Raw genomic sequence first — 20,000 nt, forward strand, 5'->3', positions numbered from 1 at the left:
ACGGCCGGCTCACCATGGGCTCGACATCCGTGGGTCGGAGAGTTGAGCGCTTACGCGCGGCGGGACCTTATAACCTGCAGCGGCTGAGGAGCGAAGATTTCCAGGGTGGGCCCCCGGGGATGCCATACCCCGAGCAGCCAGTCGGCCCCGCTCCTAGCGCGCTGACGAGCAATGGAGTCTTCCCCGCGGCAGCCACCGCCCTCGCCTCGCCGTCGGTCGATGAAGAGCCGAGTTCGCCCTCCTCTGCTCGGGACTCGGAAACGGCCTGGCCTTCGCCTACTCCGTCGGGCAACTGCCTTCCGCCAGCCCCTTCCCTCGAATCCCCTTCTTCCATTTTAGACCCGATCAGGGGATTGGTCAGCCCAGCCCTGGGGTAGGAAGAGGGGTTGGGGTCGGTTCGGCTTCCGGTGCCCCCGCTCGGCCAAAGGTCCCCTCGCTTTGGAAGCACGCGAGGGTGCCGGGGTTATTTTCGGCTTGACGCCTAAGTCCGGTCCCTGCCGGCTCCCGTCGAGGCCCGCGGTCAAAACCAGCTCCCCGGCTGTCGGAGCCGGAGCCCCGCAGCCCGAGCGGACGCACCGAGTCCCTCATGTAAGGGATAGCCGCCCCTACGGAACGGCCCGGACTGGGACCAGGCTCCCCCAGGCGCCGAAGGGGTGGGTCGGCCGTGTTGCCGAAGCTTAGCCGGCGCTGATGACCGCAGCCCCTAACGACGCCCACAGGCGGGGGAGCCAAGGAGAGCACTAGGAAGACGTGGCGGGGTCGGACGGCTCAATTTCCAGGGTGGGACCCCGGGGGTTCAGTACCCCGGGCATCCGGTCGGTTTCGCCGGCGAGACCCCAAGCCTTCCACGGCCCCCTTCGTGGGTGCAGGGATACCGAGCAGGGTGGCTTAGACGCCAATTCCCCAGAAGTATTAGGGATAGGGTTTGTCCGGGCGCCATCCGCAGCGACAACCTCGCAAAAGAAGCTCTCTTCCACAAAGCACGGGCAACGTTCGGGTGCGAGTGTTGGTCTCCCATGGTCTACCGACTCCCCCGGGCGGCCCAAGCGTTACGCCCACGGCCGGGCCCTCGAGCAGGCGCACCCCTGGTGCCTCTCGTAAGGGAAGGCTACGGTCCTCAACCCCTCGTATGGCGGGGAGGGCGCATTTGAAACGCTAAAGGACGAGCCCTGTTCGGGACCTGGCGGGGATCCGCGGATTGGCGAGAGGGATGGGTCTGCCGTTGGTCAGAGGGGACGCACCCCTGGGACGCAGTTTGGCATTAGCGACCGATGGCCCATCTACGACCATGTACTCCGGGAGCGCCAAGGAGGACGCGGGTGGGCTTTGGGGGCAGACTCAATTTCCAGGGTCTGGGCGCCGGGGGTGCAATACCCTTAAGCGCTCATGTCGGTTTCGTCTGCCGCCCGCCTCTGGCCCGGCTCCTAGTGACGGGTGCTGTGAACGTGCGATCGTGCTTGCGGTTGAAGAGTTCGAAGGCTACCGCTGGGGATAACACGCCCGGGGAATTTAGAAAAACCCCCCCCTCCGCTACAATCTCTGCTTCTGCCGGACTCGGAGGGGAGCCGCCCCGGGGGCGACCGCTCCCTCTCCTCTTCCGCGGCGTGCCGCGCGCTTCGCCGTCAGCAGCGGAGCGAACCTTTTTCTCGGTCCGCAGCTCTTCAGGCGTAGGCGGGCAGCGCTAACAGGGTACACTGGGGACCACTCGACCGCTACCGCTCCTACGGCAGACGACCCTACCTACCGCGGAAGCGCCACGGTGGGTCTAAGCCTCGTCCCCGCGAGGAGCAAGCGGGAGCCGTCCCTTTTCGTGCTGCGGAAATAAACCGTGGACACAGAAGTGTCTGCGCTCTCCGACCGGGCGGGGGGCGATTGGACTTGCCCGAGGGACACTAGGCGAGGCGCTACCGCGGGGAGCCGGAGCTCCTCGCTGGACGCTGCCGCCGCCAACGCCGCCGCCCCCCACCCACGGTACGGTGGAGTACGCCCGTTCCATACGCTTCGTAGCAAACCTCAGCCGAAGCAGAGAGTCCTACCGCTTGTGGCAGGAGCGGGGCCGTGCGAGGACCACACTGGCACCGCGCTACACAACCTTAGGCAGAGGACGACAGCCGCTCACGGGGAGCGGGGGATTGATGCGCGACCAAGACTGAGGCTAAGGAACGCTTTACCATAAACCGGCCGGGGCCAATACCCCTGACCGAGCAAAGTGCCTTGCCCCGCCGGATCGCGCTGTGTCAGATCGATCAAAAGAGCGGAGAGCCGAGACTCTACCGCTGGGAGTTTGTGGAGAACGGCCTGGCTTGCGTCCCGTCCTCCCGCCCTCGACCTCACATGGCTAGCCTCACCCGCCGGGAGCCACCCCATTGGGGACCGTAGGGCGGAGAAGGGGTCTCCGCGTCCGGAATTTTACTTGTGGAGAACGGCCTGGCTTACGTCCCGTCCTCCCGCCCTCGACCTCACATGGCTAGCCTCACCCGCCGGGCGCCACCCCATTGGGGACCGTAGGGCGGAGAAGGGGTCTCCGCGTCCGGAATTTTACTTGTGGAGAACGGCCTGGCTTACGTCCCGTCCTCCCGCCCTCGACCTCACATGGCTAGCCTCACCCGCCGGGCGCCACCCCATTGGGGACCGTAGGGCGGAGAAGGGGTCTCCGCGTCCGGAATTTTACTTGTGGAGAACGGCCTGGCTTACGTCCCGTCCTCCCGCCCTCGACCTCACATGGCTAGCCTCACCCGCCGGGCGCCACCCCATTGGGGACCGTAGGGCGGAGAAGGGGTCTCCGCGTCCGGAATTTCTTGTGGAGAACGGCCTGGCTTACGTCCCGTCCTCCCATGGCTAGCCTCACCCGCCGGGCGCCACCCCATTGGGGACCGTAGGGCGGAGAAGGGGTCTCCGCGTCCGGAATTTTACTTGTGGAGAACGGCCTGGCTTACGTCCCGTCCTCCCGCCCTCGACCTCACATGGCTAGCCTCACCCGCCGGGCGCCACCCCATTGGGGACCGTAGGGCGGAGAAGGGGTCTCCGCGTCCGGAATTTTACTTGTGGAGAACGGCCTGGCTTACGTCCCGTCCTCCCGCCCTCGACCTCACATGGCTAGCCTCACCCGCCGGGCGCCACCCCATTGGGGACCGTAGGGCGGAGAAGGGGTCTCCGCGTCCGGAATTTCTTGTGGAGAACGGCCTGGCTTACGTCCCGTCCTCCCATGGCTAGCCTCACCCGCCGGGCGCCACCCCATTGGGGACCGTAGGGCGGAGAAGGGGTCTCCGCGTCCGGAATTTACTTGTGGAGAACGGCCTGGCTTACGTCCCGTCCTCCCGCCCTCGACCTCACATGGCTAGCCTACCCCGCCGGGCGCCACTCCATTGGGGATACGGTACAGCAAAGCGCGACGCCGCACGATGCCAACACTTTGTGCAAAAACCTGGCAGAGTCGACCAAAACCTCGCTTCTTTGACCGGTATTTTTGATGCTTTTCTCTGCCGCCGAAGGTGCACTGAGGGTCGGATCGCCCAAAATTTTTATGTTTTTGTCTGCGGTTCTTCCGAGAGGTGCCCGCCTGGCAGTTCTTTTTCAGCAGCCTTCGAAGGACATCCGGCGGGCAAGCCAGGGGTCGGCAGCCGCCGGCGGTGAGCCTTCCCCGGCAGGAGCAGGGCAGCTCGGACCGCAAAATTTTTTCGACTTTCGCCGAGGCCAAAAGCCCATGCACTTCGAAATCCTGCCCGCAGCGCCGTCTCCTGTCAGACTTCCCATGCCGCCTGCGGTGGTCCTCGCCCGGCAGAGAGAATCCGGAGTCGCCCTCTCACCGGTTCTTTTTCACCATTCCGGAGCTCTGAAATCTGCCGGACACCGAGTGGCCGAGGACGCTTCCAGGAGGGCGGCAGCGAGAGGCAGAGTGCCACCGGTCGGGTCCCCGGTTCTCCCACACTTTGAAAATTTTTCCCCGTGTGTTCTGGTGGGATGGAGAGAGAGCGTGGCTTATGCGCCCTCTGCCCCGCGGTACGCCCTTGGCTAGCCTTACGCCGGTGGTTCGCCAGGCCACCGGCACCTTGTACAGCGGGGTCGGCGTGGCTTATGCGCCCTCTCCCCCGCGGTCCGCCCTGGCTAGCCTTACGCCGGTGGTTCGCCAGGCCACCGGCACCTTGTATGGCGGGGACGGCGTGGCTTATGCGCCCGTCAACCCACCTGCTCGCCCCGGCTAGCCTTTTACCCGGAGGGCGCCACGCTCCGGGTACCAGTGAGCGGCACGAACCCAGTCATACCATGCCGCTCACCTCGCGCCCTCTCCGGCCTCCGCCGCGGAGACCTCCCGCTCTGTTCTGCGGAGAGCGATTACGGGCAAAATCTACAAAGTCCCCGATGGTTAAGGACGTAGACTGTTGAGCGGGACCTACACACTCTTGTAGCCGAAGGGGCTCGCCATTTCCCGCAGAAAATGGATCACCTCCCGCAGAGGAACATGAAATGCCCCTTCCCGCGGGACCCGAAGGACCGCCCTGTCCGAGCAGGCCTCCAGGACCACGGCACGCAAAAGCGACTCAGTCCCGCTGGCATTACAAATCTGACTTAGTGCAAAAACCTGGCAGAGTCGACCAAAACCTCGCTTCTTTGACCGGTATTTTTGATGCTTTTCTCTGCCGCCGAAGGTGCACTGAGGGTGGGATCGGTTCGTTTTGGTCTGCGGTTCTTCCGAGAGGTGCCCGTCTCGGGGTTCTTTTTCAGCAGCCTTCGAAGGCCATCCGGCGGGCAAGCCAGGGGTTGGCAGCCGCCGGCGGTGAGCCTTCCCCGGCAGGAGCAGGGCAGCTCGGACCGCAAAATTTTTTCGACTTTCGCCGAGGCCAAAAGCCCATGCACTTTTAAAGCCTGCCCGCCGCGCCGTCTCCTGTCAGACTTCCCATGCCGCCTGCGGTGGTCCTCGCCCGGCAGAGAGAAGCCGGATTCGCCCTCTCACCGGTTCTTTTTCACCATTCCGGAGCTCTGAAATCTGCCGGACACCGAGTGGCCGAGGACGCTTCCAGGAGGGCGGCAGCGAGAGGCAGAGTGCCACCGGTCGGGTCCCCGGTTCTCCCACACTTTGAAAATTTTTCCCCGTTTGTTCTGGTGGGATGGAGAGAGAGCGTGGCTTATGCGCCCTCTGCCCCGCGGTACGCCCTTGGCTAGCCTTACGCCGGTGGTTCGCCAGGCCACCGGCACCTTGTACAGCGGGGTCGGCGTGGCTTATGCGCCCTCTCCCCCGCGGTCCGCCCTGGCTAGCCTTACGCCGGTGGTTCGCCAGGCCACCGGCACCTTGTATGGCGGGGACGGCGTGGCTTATGCGCCCGTCAACCCACCTGCTCGCCCCGGCTAGCCTTTTACCCGGAGGGCGCCACGCTCCGGGTACCAGTGAGCGGCACGAACCCAGTCATACCATGCCGCTCACCTCGCGCCCTCTCCGGCCTCCGCCGCGGAGACCTCCCGCTCTGTTCTGCGGAGAGCGATTACGGGCACAATCTACAAAGTCCCCGATGGTTAAGGACGTAGACTGTTGAGCGGGACCTACACACTCTTGTAGCCGAAGGGGCTCGCCATTTCCCGCAGAAAATGGATCACCTCCCGCAGAGGAACATGAAATGCCCCTTCCCGCGGGACCCGAAGGACCGCCCTGTCCGAGAAGGCCTCCAGGACCACGGCACGCAAAAGCGACTCAGTCCCGCTGGCATTACGGATCTGACTTAGTGCAAAAGCCTGGCAGAGTCGACCAAAACTCCCCTTCTCTGACCGGTATTTTTGCTGCTTCTCTCTGCCGCCGAAGGTGCACTGAAAGTCGGACCGGTCGGTTTTGGTCTGCGGTTCTTCCGAGAGGTGCCCGTCTCGGGGTTCTTTTTCAGCAGCCTTCGAAGGCCATCCGGCGGGCAAGCCAGGGGTTGGCAGCCGCCGGCGGTAAGCCTTCCCCGGCAGGAGCAGGGCAGCTCGGACCGCAAAATTTTTTCGACTTTCGCCGAGGACAAAAAGCCCAGCCACTTAGAAAGCCTGCCGCGGCGCCGTCTCCTGTCAGACGTCCCCGCCGCCTGCGGTGGTCCTCGCCCGGCAGTGAGAAACCAGAGTCGCCCTCTCTCCGGTTCTTTTTCACCATTCCGGAGCTCTGGAATCTGCCGTACTCCGAGTGACCGAGGACGCTTCCAGGAGGGCGGCAGCGAGAGGCAGAGTGCCACCGGTCGGGTCCCCGGTTCTCCCACACTTTGAAATTTTTTCCCCGTTTGTACTGGTGGGATGGAGAGAGAGCGTGGCTTAAGCGCCCTCTGCCCCGCGGTCCGCCCTGGCTAGCCTTACGCCGGTGGTTCGCCAGGCCACCGGCACCTTGTATGGCGGGGACGGCGTGGCTTATGCGCCCGTCAACCCACCTGCTCGCCCCGGCTAGCCTTTTACCCGGAGGGCGCCACGCTCCGGGTACCAGTGAGCGGCACGAACCCAGTCATACCATGCCGCTCACCTCGCGCCCTCTCCGGCCTCCGCCGCGGAGACCTCCCGCTCTGTTCTGCGGAGAGCGATTACGGGCACAATCTACAAAGTCCCCGATGGTTAAGGACGTAGACTGTTGAGCGGGACCTACACACTCTTGTAGCCGAAGGGGCTCGCCATTTCCCGCAGAAAATGGATCACCTCCCGCAGAGGAACATGAAATGCCCCTTCCCGCGGGACCCGAAGGACCGCCCTGTCCGAGCAGGCCTCCAGGACCACGGCACGCAAAAGCGACTCAGTCCCGCTGGCATTACGGATCTGACTTAGTGCAAAAGCCTGGCAGAGTCGACCAAAACTCCCCTTCTCTGACCGGTATTTTTGCTGCTTCTCTCTGCCGCCGAAGGTGCACTGAAAGTCGGACCGGTCGGTTTTGGTCTGCGGTTCTTCCGAGAGGTGCCCGTCTCGGGGTTCTTTTTCAGCAGCCTTCGAAGGCGATCCGGCGGGCAAGCCAGGGGTTGGCAGCCGCCGGCGGTAAGCCTTCCCCGGCAGGAGCAGGGCAGCTCGGACCGCAAAATTTTTTCGACTTTCGCCGAGGACAAAAAGCCCAGCCACTTAGAAAGCCTGCCGCGGCGCCGTCTCCTGTCAGACGTCCCCGCCGCCTGCGGTGGTCCTCGCCCGGCAGTGAGAAACCAGAGTCGCCCTCTCTCCGGTTCTTTTTCACCCTTCCGGAGCTCTGGAATCTGCCGTACTCCGAGTGACCGAGGACGCTTCCAGGAGGGCGGCAGCGAGAGGCAGAGTGCCACCGGTCGGGTCCCCGGTTCTCCCACACTTTGAAATTTTTTTCCCCGTTTGTACTGGTGGGATGGAGAGAGAGCGTGGCTTAAGCGCCCTCTGCCCCGCGGTCCGCCCTGGCTAGCCTTACGCCGGTGGTTCGCCAGGCCACCGGCACCTTGTATGGCGGGGACGGCGTGGCTTATGCGCCCGTCAACCCACCTGCTCGCCCCGGCTAGCCTTTTACCCGGAGGGCGCCACGCTCCGGGTACCAGTGAGCGGCACGAACCCAGTCATACCATGCCGCTCACCTCGCGCCCTCTCCGGCCTCCGCCGCGGAGACCTCCCGCTCTGTTCTGCGGAGAGCGATTACGGGCACAATCTACAAAGTCCCCGATGGTTAAGGACGTAGACTGTTGAGCGGGACCTACACACTCTTGTAGCCGAAGGGGCTCGCCATTTCCCGCAGAAAATGGATCACCTCCCGCAGAGGAACATGAAATGCCCCTTCCCGCGGGACCCGAAGGACCGCCCTGTCCGAGCAGGCCTCCAGGACCACGGCACGCAAAAGCGACTCAGTCCCGCTGGCATTACGGATCTGACTTAGTGCAAAAGCCTGGCAGAGTCGACCAAAACTCCCCTTCTCTGACCGGTATTTTTGCTGCTTCTCTCTGCCGCCGAAGGTGCACTGAAAGTCGGACCGGTCGGTTTTGGTCTGCGGTTCTTCCGAGAGGTGCCCGTCTCGGGGTTCTTTTTCAGCAGCCTTCGAAGGCGATCCGGCGGGCAAGCCAGGGGTTGGCAGCCGCCGGCGGTAAGCCTTCCCCGGCAGGAGCAGGGCAGCTCGGACCGCAAAATTTTTTCGACTTTCGCCGAGGACAAAAAGCCCAGCCACTTAGAAAGCCTGCCGCGGCGCCGTCTCCTGTCAGACGTCCCCGCCGCCTGCGGTGGTCCTCGCCCGGCAGTGAGAAACCAGAGTCGCCCTCTCTCCGGTTCTTTTTCACCATTCCGGAGCTCTGGAATCTGCCGTACTCCGAGTGACCGAGGACGCTTCCAGGAGGGCGGCAGCGAGAGGCAGAGTGCCACCGGTCGGGTCCCCGGTTCTCCCACACTTTGAAATTTTTTCCCCGTTTGTACTGGTGGGATGGAGAGAGAGCGTGGCTTAAGCGCCCTCTGCCCCGCGGTCCGCCCTGGCTAGCCTTACGCCGGTGGTTCGCCAGGCCACCGGCACCTTGTATGGCGGGGACGGCGTGGCTTATGCGCCCGTCAACCCACCTGCTCGCCCCGGCTAGCCTTTTACCCGGAGGGCGCCACGCTCCGGGTACCAGTGAGCGGCACGAACCCAGTCATACCATGCCGCTCACCTCGCGCCCTCTCCGGCCTCCGCCGCGGAGACCTCCCGCTCTGTTCTGCGGAGAGCGATTACGGGCACAATCTACAAAGTCCCCGATGGTTAAGGACGTAGACTGTTGAGCGGGACCTACACACTCTCGTAGCCGAAGGGGCTCGCCATTTCCCGCAGAAAATGGATCACCTCCCGCAGAGGAACATGAAATGCCCCTTCCCGCGGGACCCGAAGGACCGCCCTGTCCGAGCAGGCCTCCAGGACCACGGCACGCAAAAGCGACTCAGTCCCGCTGGCATTACGGATCTGACTTAGTGCAAAAGCCTGGCAGAGTCGACCAAAACTCCCCTTCTCTGACCGGTATTTTTGCTGCTTCTCTCTGCCGCCGAAGGTGCACTGAAAGTCGGACCGGTCGGTTTTGGTCTGCGGTTCTTCCGAGAGGTGCCCGTCTCGGGGTTCTTTTTCAGCAGCCTTCGAAGGCGATCCGGCGGGCAAGCCAGGGGTTGGCAGCCGCCGGCGGTAAGCCTTCCCCGGCAGGAGCAGGGCAGCTCGGACCGCAAAATTTTTTCGACTTTCGCCGAGGACAAAAAGCCCAGCCACTTAGAAAGCCTGCCGCGGCGCCGTCTCCTGTCAGACGTCCCCGCCGCCTGCGGTGGTCCTCGCCCGGCAGAGAGAAGCCGGATTCGCCCTCTCTCCGGTTCTTTTTCACCATTCCGGAGCTCTGAAATCTGCCGTACTCCGAGTGACCGAGGACGCTTCCAGGAGGGCGGCAGCGAGAGGCAGAGTGCCACCGGTCGGGTCCCCGGTTCTCCCACACTTAGAGAATTTTTCGCTTGGTGCTGCTGCGAGGACGTAGGTCTTTCCACCGGGGCAAGCCTGGAGGGCGGTAGCCGGGTTTGGCGCCCTATTCCCGGCTAGCTCTCGGCGGCTTCACCCGGTTGGAGCTCCGACTTCCATGGGCATGTTCCTCACCGGGACCTACGACAAAGTGTGGCCGAGGGACAGTGACACATTCCCGGGTAGCCTGAGTGGCTGCTCCCGCTGAGCCACTTCCATGGGCATTATTCCTCCCCGGGACTTGCCGCCAAGTCTCGGCCGGGGGACAGTGACACATTCCCGGCTAGCCTGAGTGGCTGCTCCCGCTGAGCCACTTCCATGGGCATTATTCCTCCCCGGGACTTGCCGCCAAGTCTTGGCCGGGGGACAGTGACACATTCCCGGGTAGCCTGAGTGGCTGCTCCCGCTGAGCCACTTCCATGGGCATTATTCCTCCCCGGGACTTGCCGCCAAGTCTTGGCCGGGGGACAGTGACACATTGCCGGGTAGCCTGAGTGGCTGCTCCCGCTGAGCTCTTACTTCCATGGGCATGTTCCTGACCGGGACCAACTACCAAGTGTGGCCGGGTTTCGAGCTCCAAACTCGGCTTGCACTTGGTGGCCAAGGGGGTCCCCTCCGCTCCGGGAAGGGCGCCCTCCAGCGGGCAGACGAGGGTACTTCTAGTCTGCCCGAGCTCCATGGGGCCCCTCTCGCCCCTAGGCTCCCCGCCCAGGGTTCCAGGGTCCCGGCTACAGCCACCCAGCCGAGTCCCATATAGGGTACCGGGCCTGGCAGGAATCATGCCGGAATTAGTGAGACCTCCTCGGCCGCGGCTCAGCCGCAAAACTCCCTTTCGCGGTTCTCTTCCCACCAACTTCCATGGGCATGTTCCTCACCGGGACCTCCGACCAAGTGTGGCCGGGGAACAGTCACCCATGCCCGGGCAGCCTCAGCGAGTGCTCCCGCTGAGGTCAACTTGGAGGTTGGAGCTCCGACTTCCATGGGCACTATTCCTCCCCGGGACCTGCCGCCAAGTCTGGCCGGGGGACAGTGACACATTCCCGGGTAGCCTGAGCGGATGCTCCCGCTGAACTCTTTAGTTCCATGGGCATGTTCCTCATCAGGAACCCAACGACCAAGGGTGGCCGAGGGACAGTGACACATTCTCGGGTAGCCTGAGTGGCTGCTCCCGCTGAGCTACTTCCATGAGCACTATTCCTCCCCGGGACCTGCCGCCAAGTCTGGCCGGGGGACAGTGACACATTCCCGGGTAGCCTGAGTGGCTGCTCCCGCTGAGCTACTTCCATGGGCACTATTCCTCCCCGGGACTTGCCGCCAAGTCTTGGCCGGGGGACAGTGACACATTCCCGGGTAGCCTGAGTGGCTGCTCCCGCTGAGCCACTTCCATGGGCACTATTCCTCCCCGGGACTTGCCGCCAAGTCTTGGCCGGGGGACAGTGACACATTGCCGGGTAGCCTGAGTGGCTGCTCCCGCTGAGCTCTTACTTCCATGGGCATGTTCCTGACCGGGACCAACTACCAAGTGTGGCCGGGTTTCGAGCTCCAAACTCGGCTTGCACTTGGTGGCCAAGGGGGTCCCCTCCGCTCCAGGAAGGGCGCCCTCCAGCGGGCAGACGAGGGTACTTCTAGTCTGCCCGAGCTCCATGGGGCCCCTCTCGCCCCTAGGCTCCCCGCCCAGGGTTCCAGGGTCCCGGCTACAGCCACCCAGCCGAGTCCCATATAGGGTACCGGGCCTGGCAGGAATCATGCCGGAATTAGTGAGACCTCCTCGGCCGCGGCTCAGCCGCAAAACTCCCTTTCGCGGTTCTCTTCCCACCAACTTCCATGGGCATGTTCCTCACCGGGACCTCCGACCAAGTGTGGCCGGGGAACAGTCACCCATGCCCGGGCAGCCTCAGCGAGTGCTCCCGCTGAGGTCAACTTGGAGGTTGGAGCTCCGACTTCCATGGGCACTATTCCTCCCCGGGACCTGCCGCCAAGTCTGGCCGGGGGACAGTGACACATTCCCGGGTAGCCTGAGCGGATGCTCCCGCTGAACTCTTTAGTTCCATGGGCATGTTCCTCATCAGGAACCCAACGACCAAGGGTGGCCGAGGGACAGTGACACATTCTCGGGTAGCCTGAGTGGCTGCTCCCGCTGAGCTACTTCCATGAGCACTATTCCTCCCCGGGACCTGCCGCCAAGTCTGGCCGGGGGACAGTGACACATTCCCGGGTAGCCTGAGTGGCTGCTCCCGCTGAGCTACTTCCATGGGCACTATTCCTCCCCGGGACTTGCCGCCAAGTCTTGGCCGGGGGACAGTGACACATTCCCGGGTAGCCTGAGTGGCTGCTCCCGCTGAGCCACTTCCATGGGCACTATTCCTCCCCGGGACTTGCCGCCAAGTCTTGGCCGGGGGACAGTGACACATTGCCGGGTAGCCTGAGTGGCTGCTCCCGCTGAGCTCTTACTTCCATGGGCATGTTCCTGACCGGGACCAACTACCAAGTGTGGCCGGGTTTCGAGCTCCAAACTCGGCTTGCACTTGGTGGCCAAGGGGGTCCCCTCCGCTCCGGGAAGGGCGCCCTCCAGCGGGCAGACGAGGGTACTTCTAGTCTGCCCGAGCTCCATGGGGCCCCTCTCGCCCCTAGGCTCCCCGCCCAGGGTTCCAGGGTCCCGGCTACAGCCACCCAGCCGAGTCCCATATAGGGTACCGGGCCTGGCAGGAATCATGCCGGAATTAGTGAGACCTCCTCGGCCGCGGCTCAGCCGCAAAACTCCCTTTCGCGGTTCTCTTCCCACCAACTTCCATGGGCATGTTCCTCACCGGGACCTCCGACCAAGTGTGGCCGGGGAACAGTCACCCATGCCCGGGCAGCCTCAGCGAGTGCTCCCGCTGAGGTCAACTTGGAGGTTGGAGCTCCGACTTCCATGGGCACTATTCCTCCCCGGGACCTGCCGCCAAGTCTGGCCGGGGGACAGTGACACATTCCCGGGTAGCCTGAGCGGATGCTCCCGCTGAACTCTTTAGTTCCATGGGCATGTTCCTCATCAGGAACCCAACGACCAAGGGTGGCCGAGGGACAGTGACACATTCTCGGGTAGCCTGAGTGGCTGCTCCCGCTGAGCTACTTCCATGAGCACTATTCCTCCCCGGGACCTGCCGCCAAGTCTGGCCGGGGGACAGTGACACATTCCCGGGTAGCCTGAGTGGCTGCTCCCGCTGAGCTACTTCCATGGGCACTATTCCTCCCCGGGACTTGCCGCCAAGTCTTGGCCGGGGGACAGTGACACATTCCCGGGTAGCCTGAGTGGCTGCTCCCGCTGAGGTACTTCCATGAGCACTATTCCTCCCCGGGACTTGCCGCCAAGTCTTGGCCGGGGGACAGTGACACATTCCCGGGTAGCCTGAGTGGCTGCTCCCGCTGAGCTCCGACTTCCATGGCCATGTTCCTCACCGGGACCTCCGACCAAGCCTGGCCGGGTTTCGAGCTCCAAACTCGGCTTGCACTTGGTGGCCAAGGGGGTCCCCTCCGCTCCGGGAAGGGCGCCCTCCAGCGGGCAGACGAGGGTACTTCTAGTCTGCCCGAGCTCCATGGGGCCCCTCTCGCCCCTAGGCTCCCCGCCCAGGGTTCCAGGGTCCCGGCTACAGCCACCCAGCCGAGTCCCATATAGGGTACCGGGCCTGGCAGGAATCATGCCGGAATTAGTGAGACCTCCTCGGCCGCGGCTCAGCCGCAAAACTCCCTTTCGCGGTTCTCTTCCCACCAACTTCCATGGGCATGTTCCTCACCGGGACCTCCGACCAAGTGTGGCCGGGGAACAGTCACCCATGCCCGGGCAGCCTCAGCGAGTGCTCCCGCTGAGGTCAGCTTGGAGGTTGGAGCTCCGACTTCCATGGGCACTATTCCTCCCCGGGACCTGCCGCCAAGTCTGGCCGGGGGACAGTGACACATTCCCGGGTAGCCTGAGCGGATGCTCCCGCTGAACTCTTTAGTTCCATGGGCATGTTCCTCATCAGGAACCCAACGACCAAGGGTGGCCGAGGGACAGTGACACATTCTCGGGTAGCCTGAGTGGCTGCTCCCGCTGAGCTACTTCCATGAGCACTATTCCTCCCCGGGACCTGCCGCCAAGTCTGGCCGGGGGACAGTGACACATTCCCGGGTAGCCTGAGTGGCTGCTCCCGCTGAGCTACTTCCATGGGCATTATTCCTCCCCGGGACTTGCCGCCAAGTCTTGGCCGGGGGACAGTGACACATTGCCGGGTAGCCTGAGTGGCTGCTCCCGCTGAGCTCTTACTTCCATGGGCATGTTCCTGACCGGGACCAACTACCAAGTGTGGCCGGGTTTCGAGCTCCACACTCGGCTTGCACTTGGTGGCCAAGGGGGTCCCCTCCGCTCCGGGAAGGGCGCCCTCCAGCGGGCAGACGAGGGTACTTCTAGTCTGCCCGAGCTCCATGGGGCCCCTCTCGCCCCTAGGCTCCCCGCCCAGGGTTCCAGGGTCCCGGCTACAGCCACCCAGCCGAGTCCCATATAGGGTACCGGGCCTGGCAGGAATCATGCCGGAATTAGTGAGACCTCCTCGGCCGCGGCTCAGCCGCAAAACTCCCTTTCGCGGTTCTCTTCCCACCAACTTCCATGGGCATGTTCCTCACCGGGACCTCCGACCAAGTGTGGCCGGGGAACAGTCACCCATGCCCGGGCAGCCTCAGCGAGTGCTCCCGCTGAGGTCAACTTGGAGGTTGGAGCTCCGACTTCCATGGGCACTATTCCTCCCCGGGACCTGCCGCCAAGTCTGGCCGGGGGACAGTGACACATTCCCGGGTAGCCTGAGCGGATGCTCCCGCTGAACTCTTTAGTTCCATGGGCATGTTCCTCATCAGGAACCCAACGACCAAGGGTGGCCGAGGGACAGTGACACATTCTCGGGTAGCCTGAGTGGCTGCTCCCGCTGAGCTACTTCCATGAGCACTATTCCTCCCCGGGACCTGCCGCCAAGTCTGGCCGGGGGACAGTGACACATTCCCGGGTAGCCTGAGTGGCTGCTCCCGCTGAGCTACTTCCATGGGCACTATTCCTCCCCGGGACTTGCCGCCAAGTCTTGGCCGGGGGACAGTGACACATTCCCGGGTAGCCTGAGTGGCTGCTCCCGCTGAGGTACTTCCATGAGCACTATTCCTCCCCGGGACTTGCCGCCAAGTCTTGGCCGGGGGACAGTGACACATTCCCGGGTAGCCTGAGTGGCTGCTCCCGCTGAGCTCCGACTTCCATGGCCATGTTCCTCACCGGGACCTCCGACCAAGCCTGGCCGGGTTTCGAGCTCCAAACTCGGCTTGCACTTGGTGGCCAAGGGGGTCCCCTCCGCTCCGGGAAGGGCGCCCTCCAGCGGGCAGACGAGGGTACTTCTAGTCTGCCCGAGCTCCATGGGGCCCCTCTCGCCCCTAGGCTCCCCGCCCAGGGTTCCAGGGTCACGGATCCAACCACCATGCCGAGTCCGGTTTGGGGACCGGGAATGGCAGGAATCAAGCCGGGATCGGTGCGCCCTCCTCGGCCGCGGCTTAGCGCAAAAACTCCCTTTCGCGGTTCTCTTCCCTTCAACTTCCATGGGCACGTTCCACACCGGGACCTACGACCAAGTGAGCCCGGGGAACAGTCACCCATGCCCGGGCAGCCTCAGCAAGTGCTCCCGCTGAGGGCAATTTGGAGTTTGGAGCTCCGACTTCCATGGGCATGTTCCTCACCGGGACCTACGACCAAGCGTGGCCGAGAACAGTGACACATTCCCGGGTAAGCCTGAGCGGCTTCTCCCGCTGAACTCTTACTTCCATGGGCATGTTCCTCATCAGAAACCCAACGACCAAGTGTGGCCGAGGGACAGTGACACATTCACGGGTAGCCTCAGCAGCTGCTCCCGCTGAGCTACTTCCATGGGCACTATTCCTCCCCGGGACTTGCCGCCAAGTCTGGCCGGGGGACAGTGACACATTCCCGGGTAGCCTGAGTGGCTGCTCCCGCTGAGCTACTTCCATGGGCACTATTCCTCCCCGGGACTTGCCGCCAAGTCTTGGCCGGGGGACAGTGACACATTCCCGGGTAGCCTGAGTGGCTGCTCCCGCTGAGCTCTTACTTCCATGGGCACTATTCCTCCCCGGGACTTGCCGCCAAGTCTGGCCGGGGGACAGTGACACATTCCCGGGTAGCCTGAGTGGCTGCTCCCGCTGAGCTCCGACTTCCATGGCCATGTTCCTCACCGGGACCTCCGACCAAGCCTGGCCGGGTTTCGAGCTCCAAACTCGGCTTGCACTTGGTGGCAAAGGGGGTCCCCTCCGCTCCGGGAAGGGCGCCCTCCAGCGGGCAGACGAGGGTACTTCTAGTCTGCCCGAGCTCCATGGGGCCCCTCTCGCCCCTAGGCTCCCCGCCCAGGGTTCCAGGGTCACGGATCCAACCACCATGCCGAGTCCGGTTTGGGGACCGGGAATGGCAGGAATCAAGCCGGGATCGGTGCGCCCTCCTCGGCCGCGGCTTAGCGCAAAAACTCCCTTTCGCGGTTCTCTTCCCTTCAACTTCCATGGGCACGTTCCACACCGGGACCTACGACCAAGTGAGCCCGGGGAACAGTCACCCATGCCCGGGCAGCCTCAGCAAGTGCTCCAGCTGAGGTCAATTTGGAGTTTGGAGCTCCGACTTCCATGGGCATGTTCCTCACCGGGACCTACGACCAAGCGTGGCCGAGAACAGTGACACATTCCCGGGTAAGCCTTAGCGGCTTCTCCCGCTGAGCTCCGACTTCCATGAGCACTATTCCTCCCCGGGACTTGCCGCCAAGTCTGGCCTGGGGGGACAGTGACACATTCCCGGGAAGCCTGTGCGGCTGCTCCCGCTAGGCTCTTACTTCCATGGGCATTATTCCTCCCCGGGACTTGCCGCCAAGTCTGGCCGGGGGACAGTGACTCTTGGCCGGATAGGCCAAGTGGCTTCTCCCGCTGACTTGCCCCTTTGGAAGTAGTAGCTCCTACTTCCATGGGCATTATTCCTCCCCGGGACCTACTGCCTAGTGTAGCCGGGGAACAGTGACTCTTGGCCGGATAGGCCAACTGGCTTCTCCCGCTGACTTGCCCCTTTGGAAGTAGGAGCTCTTACTTCCATGGGCATTATTCCTCCCCGGGACTTGCCGCCAAGTCTGGCCGGGGGACAGTGACACTTGGCCGGGTAGGCGAAGTGGCTTCTCCCGCTGACTTGCCCCTTTGGAAGTAGGAGCTCCTACTTCCATGGGCATTATTCCTCCCCGGGACTTGCCGCCAAGTCTGGCCGGGGGACAGTGACACTTGGCCGGGTAGGCGAAGTGGCTTCTCCCGCTGACTTGCCCCTTTGGAAGTAGGAGCTCCTACTTCCATGGGCATTATTCCTCCCCGGGACTTGCAGCCAAGTCTGGCCGGGGGACAGTGACTCTTGGCCGGATAGGCCAAGTGGCTTCTCCCGCTGACCTCGCCCTTTGGAAGTAGTAGCTCCTACTTCCATGGGCATTATTCCTCCCCGGGACTTGCAGCCAAGTCTGGCCGGGGGACAGTGACTCTTGGCCGGATAGGCCAAGTGGCTTCTCCCGCTGACCTCACCCTTTGGAAGTAGGAGCTCCTACTTCCATGGGCATTATTCCTCCCCGGGACTTGCCGCCAAGTCTGGCCGGGGGACAGTGACATGTGGCCGGTCAGGCCAAGTGGCTTCTCCCGCTGACTTGCCCCTTTGGAAGTAGTAGCTCCTACTTCCATGGGCATTATTCCTCCCCGGGACCTACTGCCAAGTGTGGCCGGGGAACAGTGACCCTTGGCCGGATAGGCCAAGTGGCTTCTCCCGCTGACTTGCCCCTTTGGAAGTAGTAGCTCTTACTTCCATGGGCATTATACCTCTCGGGGACTTAGAGCCAAGTGTCTTCACCCTTTGAAGGTAGTAGCTCCTACTTCCATGGGCATTATTCCTCCCCGGGACCTACTGCCAAGTGTGGCCGGGGAACAGTGACCCTTGGCCGGGTAGGCCAAGTGGCTTCTCCCGCTGACTTGCCCCTTTGGAAGTAGTAGCTCCTACTTCCATGGGCATTATTCCTCCCCGGGACCTACTGCCAAGTGTGGCCGGGGAACAGTGACCCTTGGCCGGATAGGCCAAGTGGCTTCTCCCGCTGACTTGCCCCTTTGGAAGTAGTAGCTCCTACTTCCATGGGCATTATTCCTCCCCGGGACCTACTGCCAAGTGTGGCCGGGGAACAGTGACCCTTGGCCGGATAGGCCAAGTGGCTTCTCCCGCTGACTTGCCCCTTTGGAAGTAGTAGCTCCTACTTCCATGGGCATTATTCCTCCCCGGGACCTACTGCCAAGTGTGGCCGGGGAACAGTGACCCTTGGCCGGGTAGGCCAAGTGGCTTCTCCCGCTGACTTGCCCCTTTGGAAGTAGTAGCTCCTACTTCCATGGGCATTATTCCTCCCCGGGACCTACTGCCAAGTGTGGACGGGGAACAGTGACCCTTGGCCGGGTAGGCCAAGTGGCTTCTCCCGCTGACTTGCCCCTTTGGAAGTAGTAGCTCCTACTTCCATGGGCATTATTCCTCCCCGGGACCTACTGCCAAGTGTGGCCGGGGAACAGTGACCCTTGGCCGGATAGGCCAAGTGGCTTCTCCCGCTGACTTGCCCCTTTGGAAGTAGTAGCTCTTACTTCCATGGGCATTATACCTCTCGGGGACTTAGAGCCAAGTGTCTTCACCCTTTGAAGGTAGTAGCTCCTACTTCCATGGGCATTATTCCTCCCCGGGACCTACTGCCAAGTGTAGCCGGGGAACAGTGACCCTTGGCCGGATAGGCCAAGTGGCTTCTCCCGCTGACTTGCCCCTTTGGAAGTAGTAGCTCCTACTTCCATGGGCATTATTCCTCCCCGGGACCTACTGCCAAGTGCGGCCGGGGAACAGTGACCCTTGGCCGGATAGGCCGAGTGGCTTCTCCCGCTGACTTGACCCTTTGGAAGTAGAGGCTCCTACTTCCATGGGCATTATTCCTCATCGGGACCTACAGCCAAGTGTGGCCGGGGGACAGTGACATGTGGCCGGATAGGCCGAGTGGCTTCTCCCGCTGACTTGCCCCTTTGGAAGTAGTAGCTCCTACTTCCATGGGCATTATTCCTCCCCGGGACCTACAGCCAAGTGTGGCCGGGGAACAGTGACCCTTGGCCGGATAGGCCAAGTGGCTTCTCCCGCTGACTTGCCCCTTTGGAAGTAGTAGCTCCTACTTCCATGGGCATTATTCCTCCCCGGGACCTACTGCCAAGTGTGGCCGGGGAACAGTGACCCTTGGCCGGGTAGGCCAAGTGGCTTCTCCCGCTGACTTGCCCCTTTGGAAGTAGTAGCTCCTACTTCCATGGGCATTATTCCTCCCCGGGACCTACTGCCAAGTGTGGCCGGGGAACAGGGACCCTTGGCCGTGTAGGCCAAGTGGCTTCTCCCGCTGACTTGCCCCTTTGGAAGTAGTAGCTCCTACTTCCATGGGCATTATTCCTCCCCGGGACCTACAGCCAAGTGTGGCCGGGGAACAGTGACTCTTGGCCGGATAGGCCAAGTCGCTTCTCCCGCTGACTTGCCCCTTTGGAAGTAGTAGCTCCTACTTCCATGGGCATTATTCCTCCCCGGGACCTACCGCCAAGTGTGGCCGGGGAACAGTGACTCTTGGCCGGATAGGCCAACTGGCTTCTCCCGCTGACTTGCCCCTTTGGAAGTAGTAGCTCCTACTTCCATGGGCATTATTCCTCCCCGGGACCTACTGCCTAGTGTGGCCGGGGAACAGTGACTCTTGGCCGGATAGGCCAACTGGCTTCTCCTGCTGACTTGCCCCTTTGGAAGTAGGAGCTCTTACTTCCATGGGCATTATTCCTCCCCGGGACCTACTGCCAAGTGTGGCCGGGGAACAGTGACTCTTGGCCGGATAGGCCAACTGGCTTCTCCCGCTGACTTGCCCCTTTGGAAGTAGGAGCTCTTACTTCCATGGGCATTATACCTCTCGGGCACTTAGAGCCAAGTGTCTTCACCCTTTGGAGGTAGTAGCTCCTACTTCCATGGGCATTATTCCTCCCCGGGACCTACTGCCAAATGTGGCCGGGGAACAGTGACTCTAGGCCGGATAGGCCAACTGGCTTCTCCCGCTGACTTGCCCCTTTGGAAGTAGTAGCTCCTACTTCCATGGGCATTATTCCTCCCCGGGACCTACTGCCAAGTGTGGCCGGGGAACAGTGACTCTTGGCCGGATAGGCCAACTGGCTTCTCCCGCTGACTTGCCCCTTTGGAAGTAGTAGCTCCTACTTCCATGGGCATTATTCCTCCCCGGGACCTACTGCCTAGTGTAGCCGGGGAACAGTGACTCTTGGCCGTATAGGCCAACTGGCTTCTCCCGCTGACTTGCCCCTTTGGAAGTAGTAGCTCCTACTTCCATGGGCATTATTCCTCCCCGGGACCTACTGCCAAGTGTGGCCGGGGAACAGTGACTCTTGGCCGGATAGGCCAACTTGCTTCTCCCGCTGACTTGCCCCTTTGGAAGTAGTAGCTCCTACTTCCATGGGCATTATTCCTCCCCGGGACCTACTGCCTAGTGTAGCCGGGGAA

Source organism: Engystomops pustulosus, unplaced genomic scaffold (genome assembly GCF_040894005.1).
Source record: "Engystomops pustulosus unplaced genomic scaffold, aEngPut4.maternal MAT_SCAFFOLD_155, whole genome shotgun sequence".
Taxonomy (NCBI): Eukaryota; Metazoa; Chordata; class Amphibia; order Anura; family Leptodactylidae; genus Engystomops; species Engystomops pustulosus.